Source organism: Cynocephalus volans, chromosome 6 (assembly GCF_027409185.1).
Source record: "Cynocephalus volans isolate mCynVol1 chromosome 6, mCynVol1.pri, whole genome shotgun sequence".
In the NCBI taxonomy this organism is placed as follows: Eukaryota; Metazoa; Chordata; class Mammalia; order Dermoptera; family Cynocephalidae; genus Cynocephalus; species Cynocephalus volans.
In genome coordinates this window covers 103660415-103684308 of record NC_084465.1, presented here as the reverse complement: position 1 = coordinate 103684308, position 23894 = coordinate 103660415, and the positions used below count along the sequence as shown (strand labels likewise).

At 43.6% G+C, this 23894-nt stretch overlaps 2 pseudogenes; both read left to right on the top strand.

Moving 5' to 3' along the window:
- The first annotated feature begins 7209 nt into the window (after positions 1–7209).
- Positions 7210–10283, top strand: LOC134380996 (large ribosomal subunit protein eL42-like; annotated as a pseudogene).
- Positions 10284–10606: 323 nt separating this feature from the next.
- LOC134380995 (small ribosomal subunit protein eS12-like) lies at positions 10607–20639 on the top strand (annotated as a pseudogene).
- Positions 20640–23894: the final 3255 nt, after the last annotated feature.

Genomic DNA, 23894 nt, shown 5'->3' with positions numbered 1-23894 from the left:
CTTTGCACCGTGTCTGGGGGGTTTAGGGAGGTAATTACCTAGGCCCCCCTCGCCCCCCCACACACACACCTATGCTGGAAAGTATGGAAGAAAAAAATAAAGCTGAACAAGAGATACAACTGGTAGGAAAAGACATCTGAGATGCGATGAGACAGCAGAGAAATGATCCCTCCCTCTGTCTCCCCTCCTCCTGCCTGCCAGTGGAGCCCTGGGATGCTCTGAATCTGGGAAAAAGGTGGGGTCCTCCCTGTAAGGCCAGCCTAAGAACCACAGCCATACCTCCTCCCAGGCTGGTAGAAGGAGCCCAGACCCATAATTAGGGCACATACAGAGCTCTGGCCACAGAAGCAGGAACCATGGACTCAACTCTTGGCTCTGATACAAATACCCCATAAAACCAGCATTTTCTTGACTTTTCCCTTTTCATAAAAGAAGTTCTAACACCGTACAACATCACCTCTCTGGGCCTTTGTTTTCTTATCCCTCAAGTGGAACATAAAATATGTAACTGCTTATATCACAGAGATGCTTCAGGGCTCAAGGGAGTAACATGCAAAAGCCAATATCTTTGTCAACAGCAAAGTGCTATACAAATGAAGGGATATGGCAGTGCTTTGTCATCAATCGCTCTGCTTTCCCCAGATGATCCTCAGGTTTTAGCAGTTCCAGAAGCTTGATTCAACACCCCAAAATTCAACTGCCTTTTATGTGCACTGTCTCAGTCTCATAAATGTTCCAGAAACCATCTGCCCACACTTGGCACTCATTTATTTTCAGGCCATATCCCAAGCCCATTTTTGTGAATTAGGTTTTTCTGACACCTGGAATATCCATCAACCAGCTACCTAAATATGGACTAAAGGAATCAGCTGGCACTCAGCAGATGCCCAGGATATACTGGATTAACTAACTGACTCCCAAACACATCCAATAATCCATTAGATTCCTTAGCTTGGTTTAGCCTAGCAAGGTCCACAGAGGGGATTTCTTTTTTAAAAATTCAGTGCAAAACCAGAACTAGAATTCATGCTCTTAAAACTCAGAAGGACAACAAATATCTCCCTGTTCCTACAATAGAATGGTGAAATTTAGAACAGAGAAGAAGAAACTCATAAAATACATATTTACATACATACATATGAGGGTACGTCAAGAAGTTCATGGATGCCATTAGAAAGGTGATTTTTAAAAGGGGGCAGTGAAATTCATGGAAAAATAGAATTAAAAGATAGCACAATTCTTTCCATGAACTTTTGGAAGACTCTTTTTACATGCGTACACATATACATGCATACATAGAAAAGTATATACATACCTAAAGCGTGCAGAGGAGTATCCTGGGGGGAAAAAAATCTTTGAGCTCCTTGAGGCACTGTTTGAATGGGTTTGAATCCTGGATCCATTATGCAGCAGCACAGTGACTTCTATCAAATAACATACCTTACCTTTCTGACTATCCATGTAGCAATGGGAAAATGGCACCACCAAACCTTCCAAAAAGGGAAAACATTGTAATCATTGACAATGTGATAGAGCTGTCAAAAGTGTGGCAAACCAGCTATACACAGTATGAAACAATTCACATTCCTGTTATGCTAATTATAAAATATACATTTTCCCTTAACAAGATAAACAAGAAAACGTTTAAAAGGGGAAAACTATGAGCATTTTGTTGCTGGTTAGCCAGTGGTGATTCTTCAGCTATGATCTGCCCACTCACCCTCTGAACTGATGTGCTTATGCCAAACGTTGGTGACATTTTCATTAGTTGAGATGTATATTTTTCACTCTCTGTCAGTTTTGTTTGATATCTTGGCTGTGATCAATGGTTTCGTTCTTGAAAGAGTGATTGTTTTAAAACTCTGACATCTGTACATCTCCTTTGGCTTCTGTCCATGGTTTTTGTCTATTTCTGTCTCTTATTTTTTCGCTTCTGTCACCTTATAGTCCCTCCAGTCTTGACCTCTTCCTTCACCTGGTTCTGAGTTCCTAGGAAACTTTAGACGGGAGTTACCAGGAGTCAGAAGTCAAGAGGAACCATAACACTTCCAGGCTCAACAGCCTGCTTCATGACCAAGGCCAGAGCCCACGTGCACTGCTCCATCCCCTCTATTAACAGTTTATTAATGCTGTATATCAAGATTCCCTTAACGCCTACCTCATAGAGACCTTGCAAGGTTTAAATGCCGTGGGGGATATAAATTCTTTCCTTGCTCTTCTTTCCTGTCCTCTCTTGGAGAATCGGTGCCGCCCCCACTCCATCATCTCTGCCATAAAGCAAATCTCTCCATCCAAAAACTCCTGCCAGCCTCCCTCTGGCTTCCTGGTACTGATGGTGCTGGGGACAAAGCAGCCTCAGCCCAAGTCAGAAAGTCAGCCTTCCGGGATGGCCCCACCTGCCCCTCCTTTTCCTGTCTTGGGCACAAGGAGTCTCCTCTACAAAGAGCCAGCTTCACATGAAGAGAACCACACCATCTCTTCCCTCTGATGCTGATAGAGCCCTCTACGGCATCCCTTCTGTGGTATCTACCCACAGCCTCCATTTTCTCCCCCCTTCCCATCCTATCACAGGGTGAACCCAATGTTGGGGCTCACTGAAGAGGTTGTTAGAAACTAACCAGACCTCCCTTGAAGCTGTTCTAAAGACCAAAGCCCACTCCTTTCTAGAGCTTTCTTCCAAGAAGGAAATCCAAAATGATGAGGCTAAGTCTTCAGTGAAGTTTGTGGAGCAGGGGCGTTCTCTATGGAAATACAAAGCATCTGTTAAGGATTGAACTCTGTCTCCCCAACAAAAGATATGTTGAAGTCCTATCTGCAGTACCTCAGAACGTGACTTTATTTGGAAACAGGGTCTTTGCAGATATAATTAGTTAAATGAAAACGAGATCATACTGGAGTAGGGTGGGCCTTTAATCCAATATGACTAGTGTCCTCATAAGAAGAGAAGAAGAGATACAAAGTCACATGAAAGAAGCCATGTGATTCATGGTGAAGGCAGAGATGGCAGCAAAGCACCTACAACACAAGGAACTTTAAGGACTGCTGGCAACCACCAGAAGCTAGGAAATGGCAAAGAAGGATTCTCCTCACGTCTTCAGAGGAAGGATGGCCCTGCTGACACCTTGGTTTTAGACTTTCAGCCTCAGGAACTGTGAGACAATAAATTTCTGTGTTTTAAGCTATTCAGTGCATGTTGATTTGTTATGGCAGCCACAGGAAACAGATACATCTCACAGTTCAAAAAGTCAGGCAGGGGCCGGCCCCGTGGCCCACTCGGGAGAGTGCAGCACTTGGGAGCGCACCGGCGCTCCCACCGCGGGTTCGGATCCTATATAGGAATGGCCGGTGCGCTCACTGGCTGAGTGCGGTGCGGGCTTCACCAAGCCAAGGGTTGCGATCCCCTTACCGGTCACAAAAAGACAAAAAAAAAAAAAAAAGTCAGGCAGAAGTTGCACCACTGTGTGCATCGTAAGCCCAGCTCACATACCCTTTCCAGCCTCCCTGACTTGTCCTGTTCTGTTCCCTCTACCTGGGATGCCTATTTCTCCCGTAACCCATCCAGCAAAATTCTACTTAATTTTTTAAGGTACAACTCAGATGTCACCTCCTTGAGGAAGCCCTCTCTGACCTCCCATTCTCCTCACGACCATCACTGTTCTTATATGTTTCACTGCTATTGCACTCGTCCCAGTGCAGGACAATCGTCTGTTCATGAGTCTGCCTTCTCCATTGTACTCTGAGCTCACAGAAGCCAGAGAATGAACTTAACTCATGTCAGTACTCCCAGTACCTCCAAAGTACATGCACAGAACTATTCATTAGAACCAGAATTCAGCTATGTTCTTAACTTAATAGCTTTGCCTTAGTGAACCTGTAACATTTTCTTCCACTTGTAAAGGAGGGATCTGAAGCAAATATGACAAAATGTTAACATCTATTAACCCCGTAGGATAGATACATGAGTATCATACTATTTTCTGTATTTTTCCAAAGGTTTGAAACATTTCATAATGAAAATTCTCAATCTTAAAAACAGAGTGTAATGGGCTATCTTGGGACACCACCAGTCCATTGGAGCACAGCTTCTACTGGAAAAGGCATTTCTAGTTCAAAACATGTGCCTTCAAACATATCTAAAGAACTCAGCCCACTCATGTGTTTGGTGAGGAATAATATTTTTAGTACCCACAATGCACTCCTTGATTATGTTATTCTTGTTTTCATTGTAGCCCCAATTCCTGTGAGATCATATGATTGTTCCCTCTTTTCAGAAGAGAAAACTGAGAGTCTGGGACTTGCCCAAATTCATACAGCTAATAAATTTTGGATCTGGGACTGAAACCAGTCCCACTAACTGCTATATGCAAGAAGGGAAGAGGGGCTAGCAAGAATGTGCTAAAATCATTCAACAGACAAATGGAAGAAACCAAAGTCTATCTTTTTCCAGAGCTTAATAACAGAAGCAGGAGCTTGCATGAGGTTTACTATGTGTCACGTACATGATAGCTTATTTCAGTTTCACAACAACTCTGTGAGACAGGTCCTGTTATTATCACTGTTCCATTTTATGGATAAAGAATAAAAGGCACAGAGAGGTTGAGTAGCCTCCCAAGGGCACATCTAATTTGTGGTGAAGGTGGGATTTTTTTTTTTTTTATAAAGATGACCGGTAAGGGGATCTCAACCCTTGACTTGGTGTTGTCAACACCACGCTCAGCTAGTGAGCCAACCGGCCATCCCTATATAGGATCCGAACCCGTGGCCTTGGTGTTATCAGCACTGCATTCTCCCAAGTGAGCCACGGGCCGGCCCTGGTGAAGGTGGGATTTGAACAGTCTTGTTCCAGAGCCTGTACTTCTGGCCACATGGCCACATTTCTTCCCCCTGGGGTCTTTCTAACCACAGAGAACAGGCTGTTCCTCCAGGAAGGGCCTCTAACACCAGAGATAGCATCCCTTAGTCCCTGATGGTCTCTGGAGGTCACCATATCCATGGCTTTGCCTCCACACCCAAGAGAAACTGGCCTCAATCACATCTACATTGAGGAGAGGAGTGTGGCTAGGCGGTAACTCTATGCAGGGTGTTATGGTCTGAATGTTTCTGTCTCCCCAAAATTCATATGTTGAAATTCTAATCCCCAAGACAGGTTATCAGAAGAGGAGGGGGAACCTTTGGGAGATTATTAGGTCATGAGGGCAGAGCTCTCACCAATGTGATTAGTCCCATTGTAAAAGAAGCCCCAGACAGCTCACCGGCTCCTTGCACTATGTGAGGACACAGCAAGAAGACACCATCTATGAACCAGACAGCAGGCCCCCATCAGATACCAAATCTGCTGGTGTCTTGATCTTGAACTTCCCAGCCTCCAGAACTGTGAGCAATAAATTTCTGTTGTTTATAAGCCACCCAGTTTATGGTGTTTTGTTATAGCAGTCCACTGACTAAGACACAGACTGAATATTTGTAGAGGAGAACCACCTAATAGGAGCCATGAATTCTCCCCTGGGGCTTGTAGCTCCCCATGTGAACACATTTCCAGGAAGCAAAGAGAGGGAAAACGGAGACCACCTGGGATCTTTCCCTCCTTCTTGCTGCCTTCCAGTCTTTCTTCTTTTCACAAATCTCATGGTAGGCACTGTGTTGGGTTTCACTTCCCACCATGTCTAAAGGCTGAAGTCTGTGTTAAAATTATAAAAGCCTGGTATCTTACAACTTTAAAAACTATTCCTGCAGGTCAGCAGCAATGTTTTACAATTCTCAACCATACTCTATTCACCAATTAGGTTTTAGGCAGACTGGTTTTAATGCCCAGACATTTGGTATATAGAATTCCTTTGGTTTCTTCCACTTGTCTATTGAATGATTTTAGCACATTCCTGCTAACCCCTCTTCCTTTCTCACATATAGCAGTTAGTGGCCAAGATAAAGACCTAGAATTCCCTCTGGCTTGTAAAGATTAAACATGATGGGATCTTCAAAGAAGAGATCATTTAGAACATTTGAGAGAGAATGAAAACATCAGGAGTAGATGTTAACCACAGAGTTGTAAAGAATCTATGACTCCAGGGGCTGGATTCTAGGTTAGGAACTTATGCACCTTCATGGGTAGCATGTTTCTCAGATACAGGGATGGCTTGTGGAGGCAATGGAGTGGAATGAGATGAGAAATCCAAAATCCCATCTGGGCCATGTTAAGTTCAAAATGCTGATTAGACTTTGAAGTCAAGTAGGCAATTGAAACATGAGTTTCAAGTTGTAGATAAAATTTCGGAGTCATGGGTACATAGATGGCATTTAAAGACATGGACTGAATGAGATCATGAAGAGAGAAGGTATATCCAGAAAAATGAGTATTAGGTTCTGGGGAATGAACACAGGAAGAGGAGCCAGTGAAAAGAGATTGAGAGCCAACCCAGAAGGCAGAAAACCAGGTAAGTGTGGTGTCTTGGAAACCTAGAGAAAAAGCTGTTTCCAGAAGGGAAGTATGGTCAACAGCATCAAATGCAGCTGTCCTGGTAGGAGGAGGACAGAAAACTGACCATGTCTTTAACAAGGTGGAGGTCTATTTCAGGAAGGTCAAAGACTTGACTGAAGTAGGTGGAAGGGAGAAAAAAGATGAGGAGGTAGAGACTGTGATATAAGCATTTCTTTTGAGAGGCTTACTAGGGGAAAGAACAAGAAATGGGATGTTCGATGGAAACAGAAACAGAATCAAGAGAAATTGGTGTGGGGCTAGTACCATTTATGTTCTTTTAGATGAACTATATCAAGGATGATGCTCATGAAAATGATCTAGAAGAGAGGAGAACATGATGGTGCAAGAAGAAGGGATAGCTACAGAAACAAATGCTTTGAGGTGACAAGAAAGGATAAGATTTTGAGTCCAAATAGAGGCGTTAACCTTGGACAGGAGTATGGACACAGTTCCCATTGCTGCAGAATAGAAGGCAGAGAATATGGGTGCATGTGTGGGTAGGCTGGTGGAAGAGGAAGTAGTTCTCATGTGAGTGTGTCTATGATCTACCTTCTCTACAAAGTATGTGGTGATGTCATCTGCTGATGGGGGGGCATGGGCAGTGTTGGGGAGCTGAGGAAAGAAGAGACTTGAAACAATTGTCCCCGAGGGAAAAGAGCTAGGTACAGGTAGAAGAACTGCTAAGCTGTTTCTCATGTTCACTTGGGGTTTGCAGAACACAAGTTCGTTGGACCATGGAGGAAAGTGAGCAGGTGGGGTTGTTGATGTAGAATAAAAACATCAATATTCCATGAGACCGAAGGAAAATGAACTGAAAGAATAGAAGGAGGTGGCCATAGACTGGAACATATTGATGACGACAAAGTCTGGGTGTCAACCATGGGAGCCAGTGACTGAGGTGGGCTACAGAAGAAGATTTGAAGATAAGGAGGTCAGAGAATTGAGAGGCCAAGATATTGAATGGATCCTCTACCATGGCAGCTCTCAACACTGGATACCAAAAGGACCTGAAGATGATTTATTTTAATACCAATGCCTGAGTGCCACTTTATAGATTCTGATTAAACTGGTCTTGGGTGGGGCTCTGGGTGACTCTAGTACTGAGCAAGTTTGAAAGCCACTGATCTAAATGGATGTTGATGTCACCAAGAAGAGCAGCAGGGATGACAGTGAGACAGGCAAAGTCAATAGTGAATGAGAAATGACCTGGAAGTCTACAGATGACGGCCGCAATGAGAATTGAGAGGTGGGGATGCTGGATGACAAGAGCTTGAGGGGGACTGTGTCTTATGAGGGAGGAGAGAGAGAACAAAAGCCTGGGTGCAAGAATTGGGGGGATTCAGGCCATTTGTCCCAGTGACAGGGCTGGGGGAGAAAAATGAGTCTACTTGAGAGGCAAAATGAGAAGGTGTATTGTTGAGGGACAAGCCCAGTTTCAGGGAGAGAAGGCAGGTGAAGAGGACAATCAAAGGTTTGTCTGCTTTGAGGAGGACATGTGGGGAGTTAACTCAGTTGGTTAGAGCATGGTGTTATAATGCAGAGGTCAAGGGTTCAGATCCCCACATTGGCCAGCTGCAAAAAAACAAAAACAAAGACTGAGTTCCCGAGGAAACAGTGCATGGATTTGGGATGCAGTCAGACCAGGGGAAGCACAGAACAATTGGGGAGGGAACACGATTTAGATTTCTTTTTTCTTTTTCAGCTTTATTGGGGTACAACTTTTTTTAAGAATATGCACATTTGTTTGTTCAAATAACAAATACATAAACTGAATAACAAATGAATAACAAAATACCCTGTAGAAAGTAGAGCTTCTAGGGGCAGCCCGTGGCTCACTTGGGAGAGTGCGGTGCTGATAACACCAAGGCCAAGGATTCGGATCTCATATAGGGATGGCTGGTTAGCTCACTTTGGAGAGCGTGGTGCTGACAACACCAAGTCAAGGGTTAAGATCCCCTTACCAGTCATCTTTAGAAAAAAGTAAAAATAAATAAGAAAGTAGAGCTTCTAAGCTTCACAAAAACTGGAGATGTAAAACTTATTAAAATTTATGTATTTCATTTCATAATCTCTACAATTATTTGAAATAGCTTTCTAAAGTCTTCCAAAAGCATGTACATAACAAACTAATTTCAGCAGAGGAAGATGAATTAACTTTTTTCAAAGGCAAATTAATTTCTAAGCAAATCAACAAGCCCTCTTAATAAAAAAGAAATCAAGACCAGAAATTAAATATCTGAGTTTAGCAACACAAATTGCATAAAAAATCAATAAAAATAGAATATAAGCCCAAGGCCACTTCAAAAAGCTCATAGAAAAACAGAATTGAAAGATAATGGAAATCTCTTCATGAACTCTTTTTGTTTGTTTTAGTTTTTCCTTTCCTTTGAAAAAAAAACCAAAAGACTAAGATCATAGAAAATATGTTCTCTGACCATATAATAACACAAAGAAATTTAGAAATCTCACAAATGTGTGAAAACTAAACAACACTCTCCCAAATAAATAATGGGTATAAAGAAAAATCACAGGGGATTTAGAGAGTACTTTGAAATAAAGATCAAAGCATAACACAAAGACAAAGAGAGAATCTTAAAAGAAACAAAAGAAAAGCGTCAAGTCACCTATAAGGGAGCCCCTATCAGGCTAACAGCAGACTTCTCAACAGAAACTCTACAGGCCAGAAGACAATGGGATGATATATTCAAAATACTAAAAGAAAAAAACGGCCAGCCAATAATACTATACCCAGCAAGGCTGACAATCAGAAATGAGGGAAAAGTTGTGTATTTTCCAGACAGACGAAAGCTGCAGGAGTTCAACATCCTACAAGAAACCTACAAGAAATCCTCAAGGGAGTCCTGCATCTGGAATCTGAAAAACAGTAATCACCATCACAAATACACAAGAAAGAGCAAAACCCACTGGTAGAACAAAAAGGCAAACAAGAAAAAGAAACTAAATCTTACCACCACAAAAAGCTATAGTGACAATGTAATAAGGCCCCTACTTTATTTCAGATTTTAGTAATTTCAATCTTCTCTCTTTCTCTTGGTCAGTCTTGATAAAGGTTTGCAAATATTGTTGATCTTTTTAAAGAATCAACTTTTGGATTTGTTGATTTTCTCTATTGTTTTTTAATTCTCTATTTCATACATTTCTGTTTAATCTTTGTTATTTTCTAATTATACTTGTTTTTTGGTTTAGTTTGCTCTTCCTCTATTTTCTTAAGATAGAAGTTTGCATTACTGACTTAGATTTTTCTTATTTTTAATATAGGTGTTTACAAGTATTGGGGTATAATTGACGAGTAGAAATTGCATATATTTAAAGTGTACTAATTGATGTTTTGATACAAGTGTATGAAACAATCACCATGATTAAGCCGTTTAACACATGCACCTGCTGATTCTTCTGTTTCCAGCCTGGCCTCTTTCTTTCCATGCTGAGAGTTTTCCCACAAATACGGTGAACGTTCCTAAAACCTACAAGACCTTCTGCAGGAAGTGTGGCAAGCACCAACCCCACAAGTGACACAGTACAGGAAGGGGAAGGATTCTCTGTATGGCTAGGAAACGAGGCGTTATGACAGGAAGCAGAGTGGCTATGGTGGGCAGAGTAAGCCAATTTTCCGGAAAAAGGCTAAAACTACAAAGAAGATTGTGCTGAGGTCTGAGTCCTTGAGCCCAACTGCAGATCTAAGAGAATGCTGGCTATTAAGAGATGCAAGCATTTTGAGCTGGGAGGAGATAAGAAGAGAAAGGGCCAAGTGATCCAGTTATTAGCTTCATCTTTTGTTTTACTATGAAACAATAAAATATTAGTGGTCATGTTAGTGGTCAAAAAATTTAAAAAAATATGCATCATCTGACACAGTTCCCTTTGTCGGTGGGTGTGTGTGGCAAGTACACTTAAGATCTACCCTCTTAGCAAACTTCAAGTATACAATGCAGTGTTATTAGTTATAGTATCATGCTGTACATTTTTCTTTTTTTTTTTTTTTTTTTTTTTTTTCCTTGTGGCTGGCCAGTATGGGGATCCAAAACCTTGACCTTCGTGTTATCACACCACACTCTAACCAAATGAGCTAACCAGCCAGCCATACTGTACATTAGAGCTGGACTTCTGATGATGCTGGAGGTGAATGAAATTATAAGGCTGGAGGAGGCTGGTCACAGAAATCAGAGTCTTTAGCAAAGACCTCAAGGGTGGCTTCATTTACCCAAGCACTGGAAATGTGGCAGCTGCGAGCACACAGCAATTGCTGAAGACTTCTGGGAGTCAGGTCATGCCCTCCAAGGCAGGGATCGAATCTGGCACACAAGAACCTTCATTCGTTAGGGACCAGAAAGAGAACCCTCACCAGAACCCAACCATGCTGGCACGCTGATATTGAACTTCCAGCTTCCAGAACTGTGAGAAAATAAATCTCTATTACTGAAGCCACCCCATCCGTGGTATTTTGTTACAGCAGCCTGAACTAACTAAAAAGAGTTTCTGGAGGAGATAACATCGGAGCCAACACCTGAAAGATGAATATGTATAATAAGCCAGTAGAAATTTAGAAATTTCTACTACGTTCCCACCAGAATGGCTACAATTAGAAAAACCGTCTCTTTCCCTGCCACCACATTCAAGAGTCAGCTTCACCCGTACCCACCACCACAGCCAAGGAAGTCATTGCTGCTGCAGGGGTAATGGATGTCAATGCTGCTTCAGTAAGAGATGCTGAAGACCACTCTCCTCCGCAATTGCCTAGCACGTGGAATTCAAGAAGCTGCTGAAGCCTTAGACAAGTGCCAAGCCCATCTCTGTGTGCTTCCATCCAAGTGTGATGAGCCTGTGTATGTCAGGTTGGTGGAGGCTCTTTGTGCTAAACACCAAGTCAACCTAATTGAGGCTGATGACAACAAGAAACTAGAGGAATGGGTAGGCCTCTGTAAAACTGACAGAGGGGAAACCCCGTAAAGTCGCTAGTTGCAGTTGTGTAGTAGTTAAGGACTATGGCAAAGAATATCAGGCCAATGTTGTCATCAAAAAGTACTTCAAGTGCAAGAAATTAACAAATGAAAATTTTGGCTTATGAAAAAAAAGAAAAGAAAAAGACTAACAAAGGCAAGTGATGGCAAAAATACGGAGCAACTAGAACTCTCATACACTGCTGGTGGGAATCTAAACTGGTACAAGCAATTCGGAAACCTGTTTTAAATTTCTTACAAGGTTAAACACATGCCTTCCCTATCCCCTGGAAATCCACTCCTGGATTTACATCCTACAAAATACATCCACATACTAAGACACATGTACTTTTCACCCACTGCATGGATGTTACACTGCATTAAAAAACTTTTTTTGAAAAAGAGAGACATAGAGAATATATCTGAGGCAAAAAGTTCATGCAACATCTAGAAGATGAGAAAGTGCTTAGTACCCTCTCAAATCTATAAATTCTTCCATGTTGCTGGTGCTCAGAAGGCGAATGAAAGAAGTATGCAAAGACGAAGCTGGGAGCAAGAAAGGGCCATGTCCAAGTTCTGTTGTCACAGATCCAAAGTTTGGATTTCTCCGTAGCTTCTTACCAAGAAATTCCAACAGGCCAGCTTCCAACTCCTGAGAGCTGCCAACCAGAAAGGGTTCATCGAGACAATCCCTTGGAGACTTCATCCATCAAATGCACAAGGAAATAATGATAAGATTTAGGTCAGCAGCTGGGAGAGAAAAATGCTGGAGCCAGCAACAGTGGCTGGAGAGGGAAAGGCAGAGAGGGGCATCGGGTGACTCTCTCACTTCGCATTTCTCCAACAAGGGTGCCCATCCTGAGAGAAGGGGAGGACGGGAGAGATGATGACCCTGTGCAAGAAGGTGCAGGATGCTCGGCGGGAAGGCTAATGGATGTCTGTCTCATTCTATTACACCGGGGCTCCTTTACACAGAACATAAATATCAAACCAAAGTCTCGACAGTAACTCTTCCTGCTCAGCATGCCTTGTCTCTTCATAACTTTGAAGTGGCAGAAAAGCATTTTTAATTAACAAGTCGTGTCTCTATCGCCCTGTACATTTATTTAACTGCTCAATGCACAAACCTTAAGAGAAGGAGAATTTTAAGAGAGCAGGAAAGGGGTAGGGGGGAGCTGCTAAAGTGTCAGATGAGCAGGTGCAGGCTTGTTAGTCACCATGCATGCATAAATCTTTGAAATTAATTTCACTGATGGTTCATTTTTTATTCATGTTTTCCTGGCCATAAAACAGTAATACTCTATTCCCCTGCAGCCCAGGGGACAGACACATTCTGGAGAAAGAACTAGATTCAAACACTACACATACATTCATTCTCATAGAAGTACCCCACTAACAGAGGTGGGAAAGGGGGAGGGGGAAAGTTAGTGAGAAATTAGTAAGGGGCCACAAAAAATGATTACAATGTGTAAGGTTGAATGTAGTAACTATCCTGATTTGAGCATCACATATTGCACACAGATATTGATATTCAATGCTCTACCCCACATATATATACAATCAGTTATGATTCAATGAAAAATAAAAGGAAAGACCCCAGATCATTCCAGTGAGGGGCAGGACCCATTAGGAAGGGAGGAGGCTGAAGGGTCAAAGAAGACCTGGTCTAGGAGCTAGAGATGCCAACCCCCTGCTGGTTGTAGAGCCGAGAGCAAGTCACTGGCCTCGGTCCTCTCAGTTAAGGGAAAGAAGTGATATGTCACAAGACTGTTGCAAATGTGAGAGGAACCAAAGGTAAGGAAAAGGGCTTAGTAAACTGTGAACTGCTGAATTCATACATATTAGTTCAAGTTTGTTTTTGTGGGTTTGATTTTTAGCAGATAATAAAAATTGACTCTGGTTAAAATCAGAGTAATTTTTCAAAAAGAAAGAAAATTTCATTGGGAGGACCCAAGGGCAGCAGAGGAATTGGAGCAACCTAAATTTATTTATTGTTTGTTTGTTTCTTCCATCCAATAAGTACCTTATGAGCTCCAACCATGTGTCAGATAGAATTTTAGGCAAAGTAAACAAGATGAATACAATTTCTGTCCACACTGAACATAAAGTCTGGTGAAAATTTTAGAGAAGTAATCAAATCATCATAATCTTTCTTAGGAAGTACGATAGAGGGGTAAGCATAGATGGGTAATGAGAGCACAGAGAAAAGCACTGTATCAGTCAGCTATTGCTGCATAACAAACCATCCCGAAATGCAGAGGCACCCAGTTGTAAGTGGTTATTATCATACTCAGCTGAGGCAGCTCTGCTTCATGCCCCAGGGCTGCAAACCCTGTAGAGGGGCTAAGGTTGACTCTGCTCCATGTGTCTTTTATTTCTTGGGGGCCAGCAGATACCCAGAGCATGTTTTCACAGCCATGACAGAAGTGCAAGACAGCCCATTTTAAGCTTTCACTCACATCACATCAGCAACATCCCATTGATCAATACAAGTCTCATAGCTAAGTCCATATTGATGGTGTGGGGCAGCATATTCTGCCCACACTAGGAAGGAGAGGAAACCCCCGATGAACAATCATCCAAACCGTCATGTTACCAAGAAGGGCTCACTGCCCAATGCACACAAAAGCCAATACCATGGCACCTGCTTTTGTGAGAAGAAAGGCTTTATTCATGAAGCTGACTGGCATGGAGAAAGGAGGTACAGCTCTTTCAAATCTGTCTCCAAGAATCTGGGACTGAACAGGCTTTTTCTTCCCATCATAGTGCTGGCAAGGTATGGGCTGACATGATCTGCCTAGGTAAGAAACATCTACCTTTGCAGAACTTCCTCCAGGCCTGCTGTCCTTCAAAGCAATAAGTAGACCATCTCTGAAACAATGTGCTCTAATCAAGGACTTGTTCTTTGCACCCCTAAACATTTCCAAGTCTGGCCTTTGGCTGAAGAGCCTTAGTCATCTGTTCTAATTGTATGCACACACATAAGCAAACATACACACACACAAGTTAGAAGAAGCAGTTCTATTAACCAAAAGTAACATGACGTAGGGTAGGAGCCCAGATACGGATAAACAGTCAACAGTCAACCTACTCTCCTATCAAGGTGACCTCAATTACCGACACCATTTTCCCTCAATTAGGAAAACCTGGGAAAAAGTGAAATGAGGGAGAGCAACTCCGGAGTCGTTCAACCTTAAAGTTCAAGATCATGTTGCATTTTTGCAACTTCAGGCAGAAGTTTAAATAGGGGGTCACTTGAGGTGGGGGAGGGAGGCACCCCTACAAATTAAATGGAATCATAAGCCCAAATTTCTTGTCCCTGAATTATAATTATGTAAGTATTTGGCCAATCTTCCATTATAATCACCTATTGTTGTTCTAGGAAAATCGTACTCATTCCAAAATTGCCATGGAGGAAGGGAAAATCTTGTATCCAACAAAGAAATTTTAAGTCTAAAATGTATTAAAGAAATGTGGTTCATTTTTCCTCTCAAGTATGTGCGCTGAAAACAAACAAGAAAGCATTGCCGGGTAGGAGCTAGTTCAGACCCGCTCACTCCATTATAACCTATTTACATGTAACTGATCTGTCCCACTTCACCAGCTTAGAGAACAAAATGAGGTCACAGTCCTTTTTAATATTCAAAGTAAATGACTCTGGGAGCACAAATTGGTTCAGCCTTTTCAGAGGGCAATTTGATAGCACCTCCCAAAATGTGAAATATGCTTACCTTTTTAACTTGGAAATTCTACTTCTAGGAATCTGTCCCACAGAAATACTTGCACAAATACATTGCAGCATTGTGTGGAAAAGCTGGAAAAGAAATGGGAGCAACGGATTGCCAGTTAACACGGGACTAGTTGAAAAGAATGAGGTGAGTACAGATGGACTTGTTTCAGAAAATCTCCAAGGTAGTTGTGTAGTGACAACAGGAAGTCATCAGACCACACAGACAACACAATGATGTTTATCTTTTAAAATACACTATCTATACCTATTTATACATATAGATCTATATCTACGTATATATCTTATCTATATCTGTGTCTATCTAGGCCTATGTCTTTAAGTCTGTGTATCTACACATATACATCTATATCTAACCTACATCTACAGTTATAGCTATCTATCTTTACCAACCTCCATATCTATCTGTGTCTATATCTATATCCATACTTATATAATCGTCTGAGAAAGGAAATATCAAGAAACAAGGTGAAGAGAAACTTTCACTTTTGAATCCAAATGTTTCTGTGTTGTTGGAGGTTGTTCATATATTTGCACATTACTGATGCAATTTTCAAAAATCAAATAACCCTGAGCCCCCATCAGGTCTCTTAGAGAGGCCGTCTTTCTTCCCACCTTAGGGTCTCCTGCCATGACTGCACTGAGGAATGTGTGCTGGGGCGCAGCAGTCAGTCCTGGCCAGGGTCACAGGACAGACAGAAACAGGGACATGGGAGTGGCCTGTAGAAGAGTCTGTCCAGGCACACACTACCCCTAAGGTCTGGCTGCCCCACAGCCCAGGGCTAGCTCCAGCCCCTGAAGGAAAACATCCAACCTGGTGCATAAATGAGTGTGTGGTGAGTTTGAAAGGAGCCCAGAAGGGGTGAATGGCTTCAGGAAGCTTCGGTGTGTTTTTCAGGCCCTCAAGGGTGCTGGCAGAACAGCCAAGGGGGGCCCAACAGTAGCTGAGCCAAAGCTGGACCAGAAAGACAATACCATGCTGACCTAAATGAGCCAAAACCCACAGTCCAGAAAGAAACAAGCACATCTCACCCTGGGAAGGTGGTGGCATACTCCCATGGACCCCCCCAGGCCTTGGACCACAGGAGCCGCTCTGCAGGAACTTAGATACAACCCGGGGAGAGAAGCACATGAGGACCCTCAGACAAGAGCCACTGTCCACCAGCCCTTGGGCTGGGGGCTCAGCACAGGCAAGAAGTGACAGAAACATAGTTTGCTTTTCTGCACATCAGACGTTGGAGGCTGAGGTCCTTATGCTACACAATGCACACACATGAACACACAAGGACACACACATACAAACGCACACCAGTGGCCAATGTTCCGACAGAGTACTCCACCCAAAAGGCCAGGGAGCTGGGGTATTTATCCACCAACTCCTGTCAATCGTTGATGGAAGGATGTCCCCTTGGGAGCAAGACTGGGCATTAGGCTCATCTATCAGATTCCTAGGGCTGCCAAAATAAAGTACCACAAAATGGGTGGCTTAAACAATAGAAATTTATTGTTTCATGGTTCTGGAGACTGGAAGTTCAAGATCCAGATGTCCTAGGGGTTGGTTCCTTCTGAGGGCTGTGAATCTGTCCCATGCCTCTCTCCTAGATTCTGGTGGTTTCTGACAATCTTTGGCATTCCTTGACTTCTAGATACATTGCTCCAGTCTCTGCCTCTGTCTTCATATGGTGGTGGTGGTGGTAGTGGTGGTGGTGGTGTGTGTGTGTGATGTCCAAATTTCCCCTTTTTATAAGGACATCAGTTATACGGGATTAGGGATGACCCTAATGACCACATCTTAATTTGGTCATCTGCAAAGACACTATTTTCTAATATGATCACATTCACAGGTACAGGGTCAGGACTTCAACATCTTTGGAGGGACACAGCTCAACCCACGATGTTCTCCTCCCCAACACTTCCAGCCATTCGCAGGCCAACAAGAAAAGCCCACCACGGAGTTGAAGGTGCTCACAGGGACTTGCAGATGGAAGGCCCTGGAACCAGGGGGACGAGGGCAGGACACCAACAGCATCTTCTATGGCCTCTCAGCTCATGAGGCGTGTTCTCCCAGCTGCACTTCCAATGCAGAGTGAATTGGGTGAACGCCGAAAAGGCCATCAACCCCTCAAGCATGACTAAAAGATTAAGTGTCATATCTTAAAGCCAAAAGCCAAGCATCCATTCAGGCCACAGCTCCGGCTGGCTCAGCTGCCAAGCAGTTATCGGTGCAGATGAACCACCTAATAACGGGAAGTGACTGCTAATGGCTCTTCAAGTCATTTCATTAAAAGTTGCAGTGATGTCTACAGTTAAATCCTAGTCGTGCTGGGAAGGCCATTAGGTTAATCAAAATATGAGGACAACTCACCATTTACTCTTAATTAACAAATTAAGTCCCACTGCTGACTCAGCAAAAAGGAGAACTGACCCTTGGGGGAGGTTAGACTGCCCAGATCATCCTTCCATCCCTAACTGCCAATCAGAGCCTAAAGAAAGACTTCAGCCCTGGGTGGGAGGATTCTTCTCACCCTAAGTGCATTGGGAGAGCTCAAGATGGCTCTTTGACCAGCAAGATACCTGCCATGCTCTAATGCTGATCTGTCTCCCATGCTAAAATGCAAGCACCATAGAGTGACAAATCATTCCTGTCTGCCCAGGACTGAGGGCTCTCTTGGGATGCCGGACCTTCCCTGTTAAAGACAGAGGGGTTCCAGGCAAGCCAGGACAGTTGGTCACTCTAGCTCTATGACAGCAGGGACATGGTCTCTTTTGATCATGGCTGTATCCTCAGCGCTAAAACAGTGCCTGACACATAGTAGACCTTAAATAATATTACTTAAAGAAAACATGAATGAATAAATGAATGGATGAATAAGTCTCCCCTCTATCCAACCCCACAGTTAATCAATTCAAACAGCCTGGAGTATATTCTCCCATGCTTATCTTTACACCACAAAAACACACACAAATGATTATACGTATAATATGGAAACTCTTTCCTTCAAAAAAAAAATTTTTTTTTAAAAGATGACCGGTAAGGGGATCTTAACCCTTGACTTGGTGTTGTCAGCACCACACTCTCCCAAGTGAGCTAACTGGCCATCCCTATATAGGGATCCAAACCTGTGACCTTGCTGTTATCAGCACCACACTCTCACAAGTGAGCCATGGGCCAGCCCCCCCCAAAAAAAATTTTTTTAAAGAAATCATGTCACAGACATGATTCAGCAATTTGCTTTTTCACTTGACAATATACTATAGTACATCTCTTTCCAGATCAATACGTATAGATCTACCTAATTCTTTTTAATGGTACATGGTGTTTCATAATACTGAATGCACTATAATTTATTCTATTATGTGCCTATTGATGAAGTTATGTTTCCAATTTTTTACAGTGCAAAAAATGCAGCCATAAACATCCTTGCACACTTATCGAATCATGCTGCCAAATTTGTATCAGAATAGATCCCTAAAGGTCTGTGGGACTGTGGCCATTTTTAATTTAAACAGACATCAGGGCTCACCTCAGTTACCACCAGGCAGAGGAAGGTCACAATAGCCCCATCCCAGCAAGGATTTACTTTGCAAGGTAAGAAATCCAGTAGCTAAACATCTCAGATAATCACCTCCCCAGCTCTCCCCCAGGGATGTGGTATAAGAAAGGTATTGATGGTTCACTAGGGATGCAGAGAAAAGTATGATGCGGTCCCTGCTCTAGAAAGCCCCACAATCCAACAGAAGGGAGCAGAAAAGGGGAACTGTCATATGCTAAACACCCGCTGGGTGCCAGGTATTATTCTAGGTGCTTCCATACACGGATGCTTACATATGTCATTTGTTCCATCTTTAAACAGTTCTGCAAGGGCGGAAAGATTGTCCCAATTTTGCAGAAAAGAAACCGTGGGTCAGAGAAATGGTGCACCTTGCCCAGGGTCAAAGAACTAGTAAATGACAAAAGGGGGATTTGAACTTGGGTCTGGCTAACCCCAAAACCACTTCCGTGACACCAGTGGGTCTTGATCTTGGCTATATTGGAATCATCATGGCTATATTGGAGCTATAAAAAATACACACACAAATTCTGGTCTCAACCACAGAGCACCTGATGTAATTGGTCTGGGATGTGGCCCCCACATCAAGACTTTAAAAAAGCCAGGTGATTCCAATGTGCAGCCACGGCTGACAACAGCTGCAGGACACCAGTGGTTTCCACATTTGAGAGTACATCAGTCTCACCTGGAGGGCTTGTGCGTGGGCAGTTGCTGGTCCCTAATCCCAAAGTATCTGATTCAGGAAGGCTGGGGTAGGAGCCCAAGATGTGCATTTTTCTAGGAAGCTCCCAGTTGGTGCTGATGCTGCTGGTCTCGGGACCATGCTTTGGAAATACTGCCCTACACAAGCCCTCCAGGTGAGTCTGATGTACTCTCAAGTGTAGGAACCACTGGTACCCTGCAGCTGTTGTCGGCTGTGGCTGCACATTGGAATCACCTGACTTTTTTTTTTTTTTTTAAAGATGACCGGTAAGGGGATCTTAACCCTTGACTTGGTGTTGGTGTTGTCAACACCGCACTCTCCCAAGTGAGATAACCGGCCATCCCTATATAGGGATCCGAACCCGTGGCCTTGGTGTTATCAGCACCACACTCTCCCAAGTGAGCAACGGGCCGGCCCTTCACCTGGCTTTTTTAAAGCCCTGAGGTGGGGCCACACCCCAGACCAATTACATCAGGTGTTCTAGGGTTGAGACTAGAATTTGTGTGTGTGTTTTTTAGTTCCAATATAGCCATGTGGACCTACCTGCAATCTTTTTTCCACCCCTGTTTCACAGATGGAAACAGTAAGAACCACGGAGCAGACCACGTTCATCGCCATTCACGAGAGCACAGGCAGCTGTTGGGGGCATTTGGATGGCCTCACCTTGCAGCTTTCTTCAAGGTTTTAAAGGCTAAGCGAGTGTTATTTGTGGGTCCTCAATGCCCAAACCCAGCCCCAAATGACCATTTCCTTTCTGCTTAGTATTTGTCATGCACTTAATTGGCCTGCCTTTAATTAAAGATAGCCTGGATTTTTCTCCCCCTTTCATTCTATAAGCACACACGTACTAATCAAAAGGAGTGGTAAATACAACGCACTGAAACTCTAGCATGACAGCTACCTGCAACATTGGCTGTATTTTTTCTTCCATCTTCCGAGAAAGGGGGACACTTCTGAGCTCCTGGTTGCTGCCAGCTAGTTCCAGGCAGCTCATCCCTCTACCTTCCTCTGCAGAAAAGAATCAGGATTCAACAGGCAGAAAAGACACTCAGAGGTCACCTGGGCCATCTCCCTGCCTCTCCCATTTCCTGGCAAAGAGGCCGTCGGCAAGGATCCCGGGTACCAGGATACCCAGAGGAAAGCGATCCCCCAGTGCTCCCTGCTGGCTGAATTGGGAATGGCTGAGAAGCCAACGCTGCTGTAATTTCAGCAACTTCAAAGTTCCCTCTTACTCCCAGCTCTCTCTGCCTCCTCTTGTAAGATGCAAATCCCTCGGAAGACAAGTAGCCTTTCCAAAACTACCTTGAATATCGCAATACATCTGCCCATCCACACACAAATTCTCAACTAATTCCCACAAATTTATCTGTGTATCTCAGCCATTCACCAAATATTCACTGCACACTAACTACAAGGAGTCTGGCTGTGTGTGAGGCACTAGGAATATTTTTTAAATTACTCATGCTTTGGAGACATGCAGTCTAACACAGAGGTCGGCAAATGACAACCCACCAGCCATATCCAGCCCACTGCGTTTTGTACAGCCCACAACTAAGAGCAGTTTTTACACTTTAAAATTGTTTTAAAAGGCCAATTAGCTCAGTTGGTTAGAGCATGGTGCTGGTAACACCAGGGTCCAGAGTTTCATCACTGTACCAGCCAAGCAGAAAATAAAAATAAAATAAAATAATCTATTGGTAAAAGGACATGAAAATCAACTACATTGTATACTGATAAATTAAAATTTTCAAAAAATTTTATTATGTAGTCCATAAAAAAATAAAAAATAAGATAATTTTAAAAATCAAAAGAATAATAATATTTTGTAACACGTGAAAATTATATGAAGTGTTTATATATAAAGTATTACTGGAACACAGTCATACTTATCATTGACATGTCATCTACAGCTGCTTTCGAGGTACAAGGCAGAGCTGAGTTTTTACAGCAGAGACTGCATGGCCCCCAAAGTCCAAGACATTTGCCCTCTGTTTGCTTACAGGAAAAGTGTGTCAATCCTGGTCTACTAGAAAAAAAAAGAGATTTAAGAAATAACTGGCTTTAGTTGAGCACTTACTGCTATATGTCAATTTCTGTGCGAGGTGCTTTACACCCATGAGCTTGCTCATCCCCAGCACAATCCTATAGATGCCCTATTACCTGCAAGTTACAGGTGAGGAGACTGAAGTTCAAGGACACACAGTCAAGAAGAGGCAGAGCTGGGTTCAAACTCAGATCTGTCTGACTCCAAAACTCATGTTTATTCTACAACCCTAGGCTGCCTCCCTGCTCATGATCTTAGCATCTATTCTCATTTTACAGGTGAGAAATATGTGGCTTATAGAGGGTTAGATGACTTGCCCAAGGTGCTCAGCTAGTAAATGCTGAAGAAGGAACTTGAATTCGGGCATCCGAGTGCAAATCCAGTGTTCTGTCCTAGACTGATTCTCCTAACATTTGACCAGGAATCAATTCATCAGATTGACTCTGTCTGTAATAATAAAACCCTGAAACATAATAATGATACCAAGAAGGAAGGAAGTGTGTGCTCAGTGAAGTGAAGGGAGACGCTCCACGTTTTCCTGTAGGGTTACTCCTGCCAGCCCCAGACTGACAGCTCTTCTGCAAAATGAGTATAAAGCTCCGGTGCTGTGGTTTTTAAACTGTCCTCCGTGGAAAGCACCAGGAGGGCCTACAGAGGCTAGGTCAGAACAAGGATGTCAAAAAAGTGAAGCCAGGCAGCCCCCTCTCCCCTTACTGCTCCAATCAACCATAATAACCCTGCTTTTCTGTTTTATGCATTGGCTTGTCAGATAACGTTTCGTTTGGAAAAGCAGGCAGCCTGGCTAGTTTCCTAGAGCTGCTTGAACAAAGTGCCATAGACTGGGTGGCTTAAACAACAGGAATTTACTTTCTCACAGTTCTGGAGACTGGAAATTGGAGCTCAAAGTGTCATGGGGTTGGTTTCTTCTAAGCACTCTCTCTTTGGCTTGTAGACAGCCGTCTTTTCCGTGTCTTCACATGGTTTTCCTTCTGTGTGTGTCTGTGTCCAAATTTCCTCTTCTTATGAAGACATCAGTCAGGGCTGGCCAGTTAGCTCAGCTAGTTAGAGCGCAGCCTTATAACACTAAGGTCACAGGTTCAGATCCCCAAAGAGGCCAGCCACCCCCCCCCCCCCCAAAAAAAGAGAAACCAGTAGCCAAAAAAAAAAAGTCACCAGTCCTATTGGATTAGGGCCTACCTTAATGACCTCATGTTAACTTAATTCCCTCTCAAAAGACCCTGTCTCCAAATACAGTCACAAGCTGAAGTACTGGGGGTTAGAACTTCAATGTATGAATTTGGGAAGGGAGACATAATTCAGCTCATAATTGAGAGTGTCAGGGCAAGCAGTGTTGCCTGGCTCCTCTCCCCTACAGGGTTCATCTGAAGGAAGGGGGACATACAAAGAGAAACAGGCCCAAAGTCTATGCAGGGTGGGCTAGCAGGGGGGCTGGCAGCAGCTACCACAGAGCAGTGTCACATCAGATCCTCCCAACTGGTCAGGTGACCAGACTTCGGTGAACAGGATTTATCACTGCAATCACCAGGGTAATTGGAGAGAAGCACGACTGTCAGGCACAGGTCCCGAGGACAGTACTACAGCAGCAAACCCCCACCCACTCATGCCCCCTGCATACTCCATTAGTTTTTGTCCAAAACCCCAAGGCCCTACTCTGATCTGTGCCGAGGTGAGCATTTGTCTTCATGAAGGGCTTTCCAAGGTTGCTGTCTGCACAAACTGCCCTGGTCACTCTCTCTATGGGAAGAAATAGCCTGCAGGGAATCAGCCTCTAGCTCAGTGGTCCTCAACCCTAACTGCACAATACAACCACCTGCAGAGAGTTTTAAATGCCATGCCTGGGTCCCACCCCCAGCGATTCCAATGTCATGGGTCTGGGTGTGCAGTAGCCCAGGGCAGCACCTTCTCCCATGACCCCAAATGCAGATCTGAGCAGAGAACTACCCACTCAGAAAATGTTCCTGGTGTCAGATCCTGCCCAGCTGTCTCTAAGCATGCTCTCTCTCTGTCTCTGTCTCTCTGTCTCTCCTGCATCACAAGCAGGGACCACATGAAAAACTGTCCCCAGCTGCCTTGCTGGCTTTCCAACCTACCACTGGGCCTCTCACCCTCAACTGCCTGACCTCTCCATTTTTATCCCCTCCCCCCAGTGAGTGGCCACAGCTCAGCCCTCTGGCACCCATCCCTGGCTCTGGGAAATACTGGACTGGAACTGCCCCTTTAGCTACACTGCCCTTGATACTCTGGGAGAGTATCTCATCAGAAGCCTTTGCCTGCAGAAGGTCACCAAGAGGTTTTGGGATGAAGATCAGGATGAGTGGGAGCTATACTGGGTTGAATAGCATACCCCCAAAATTCATGTCCACTCAGAAGCCCAGAATGTGACCTTATTTGGGA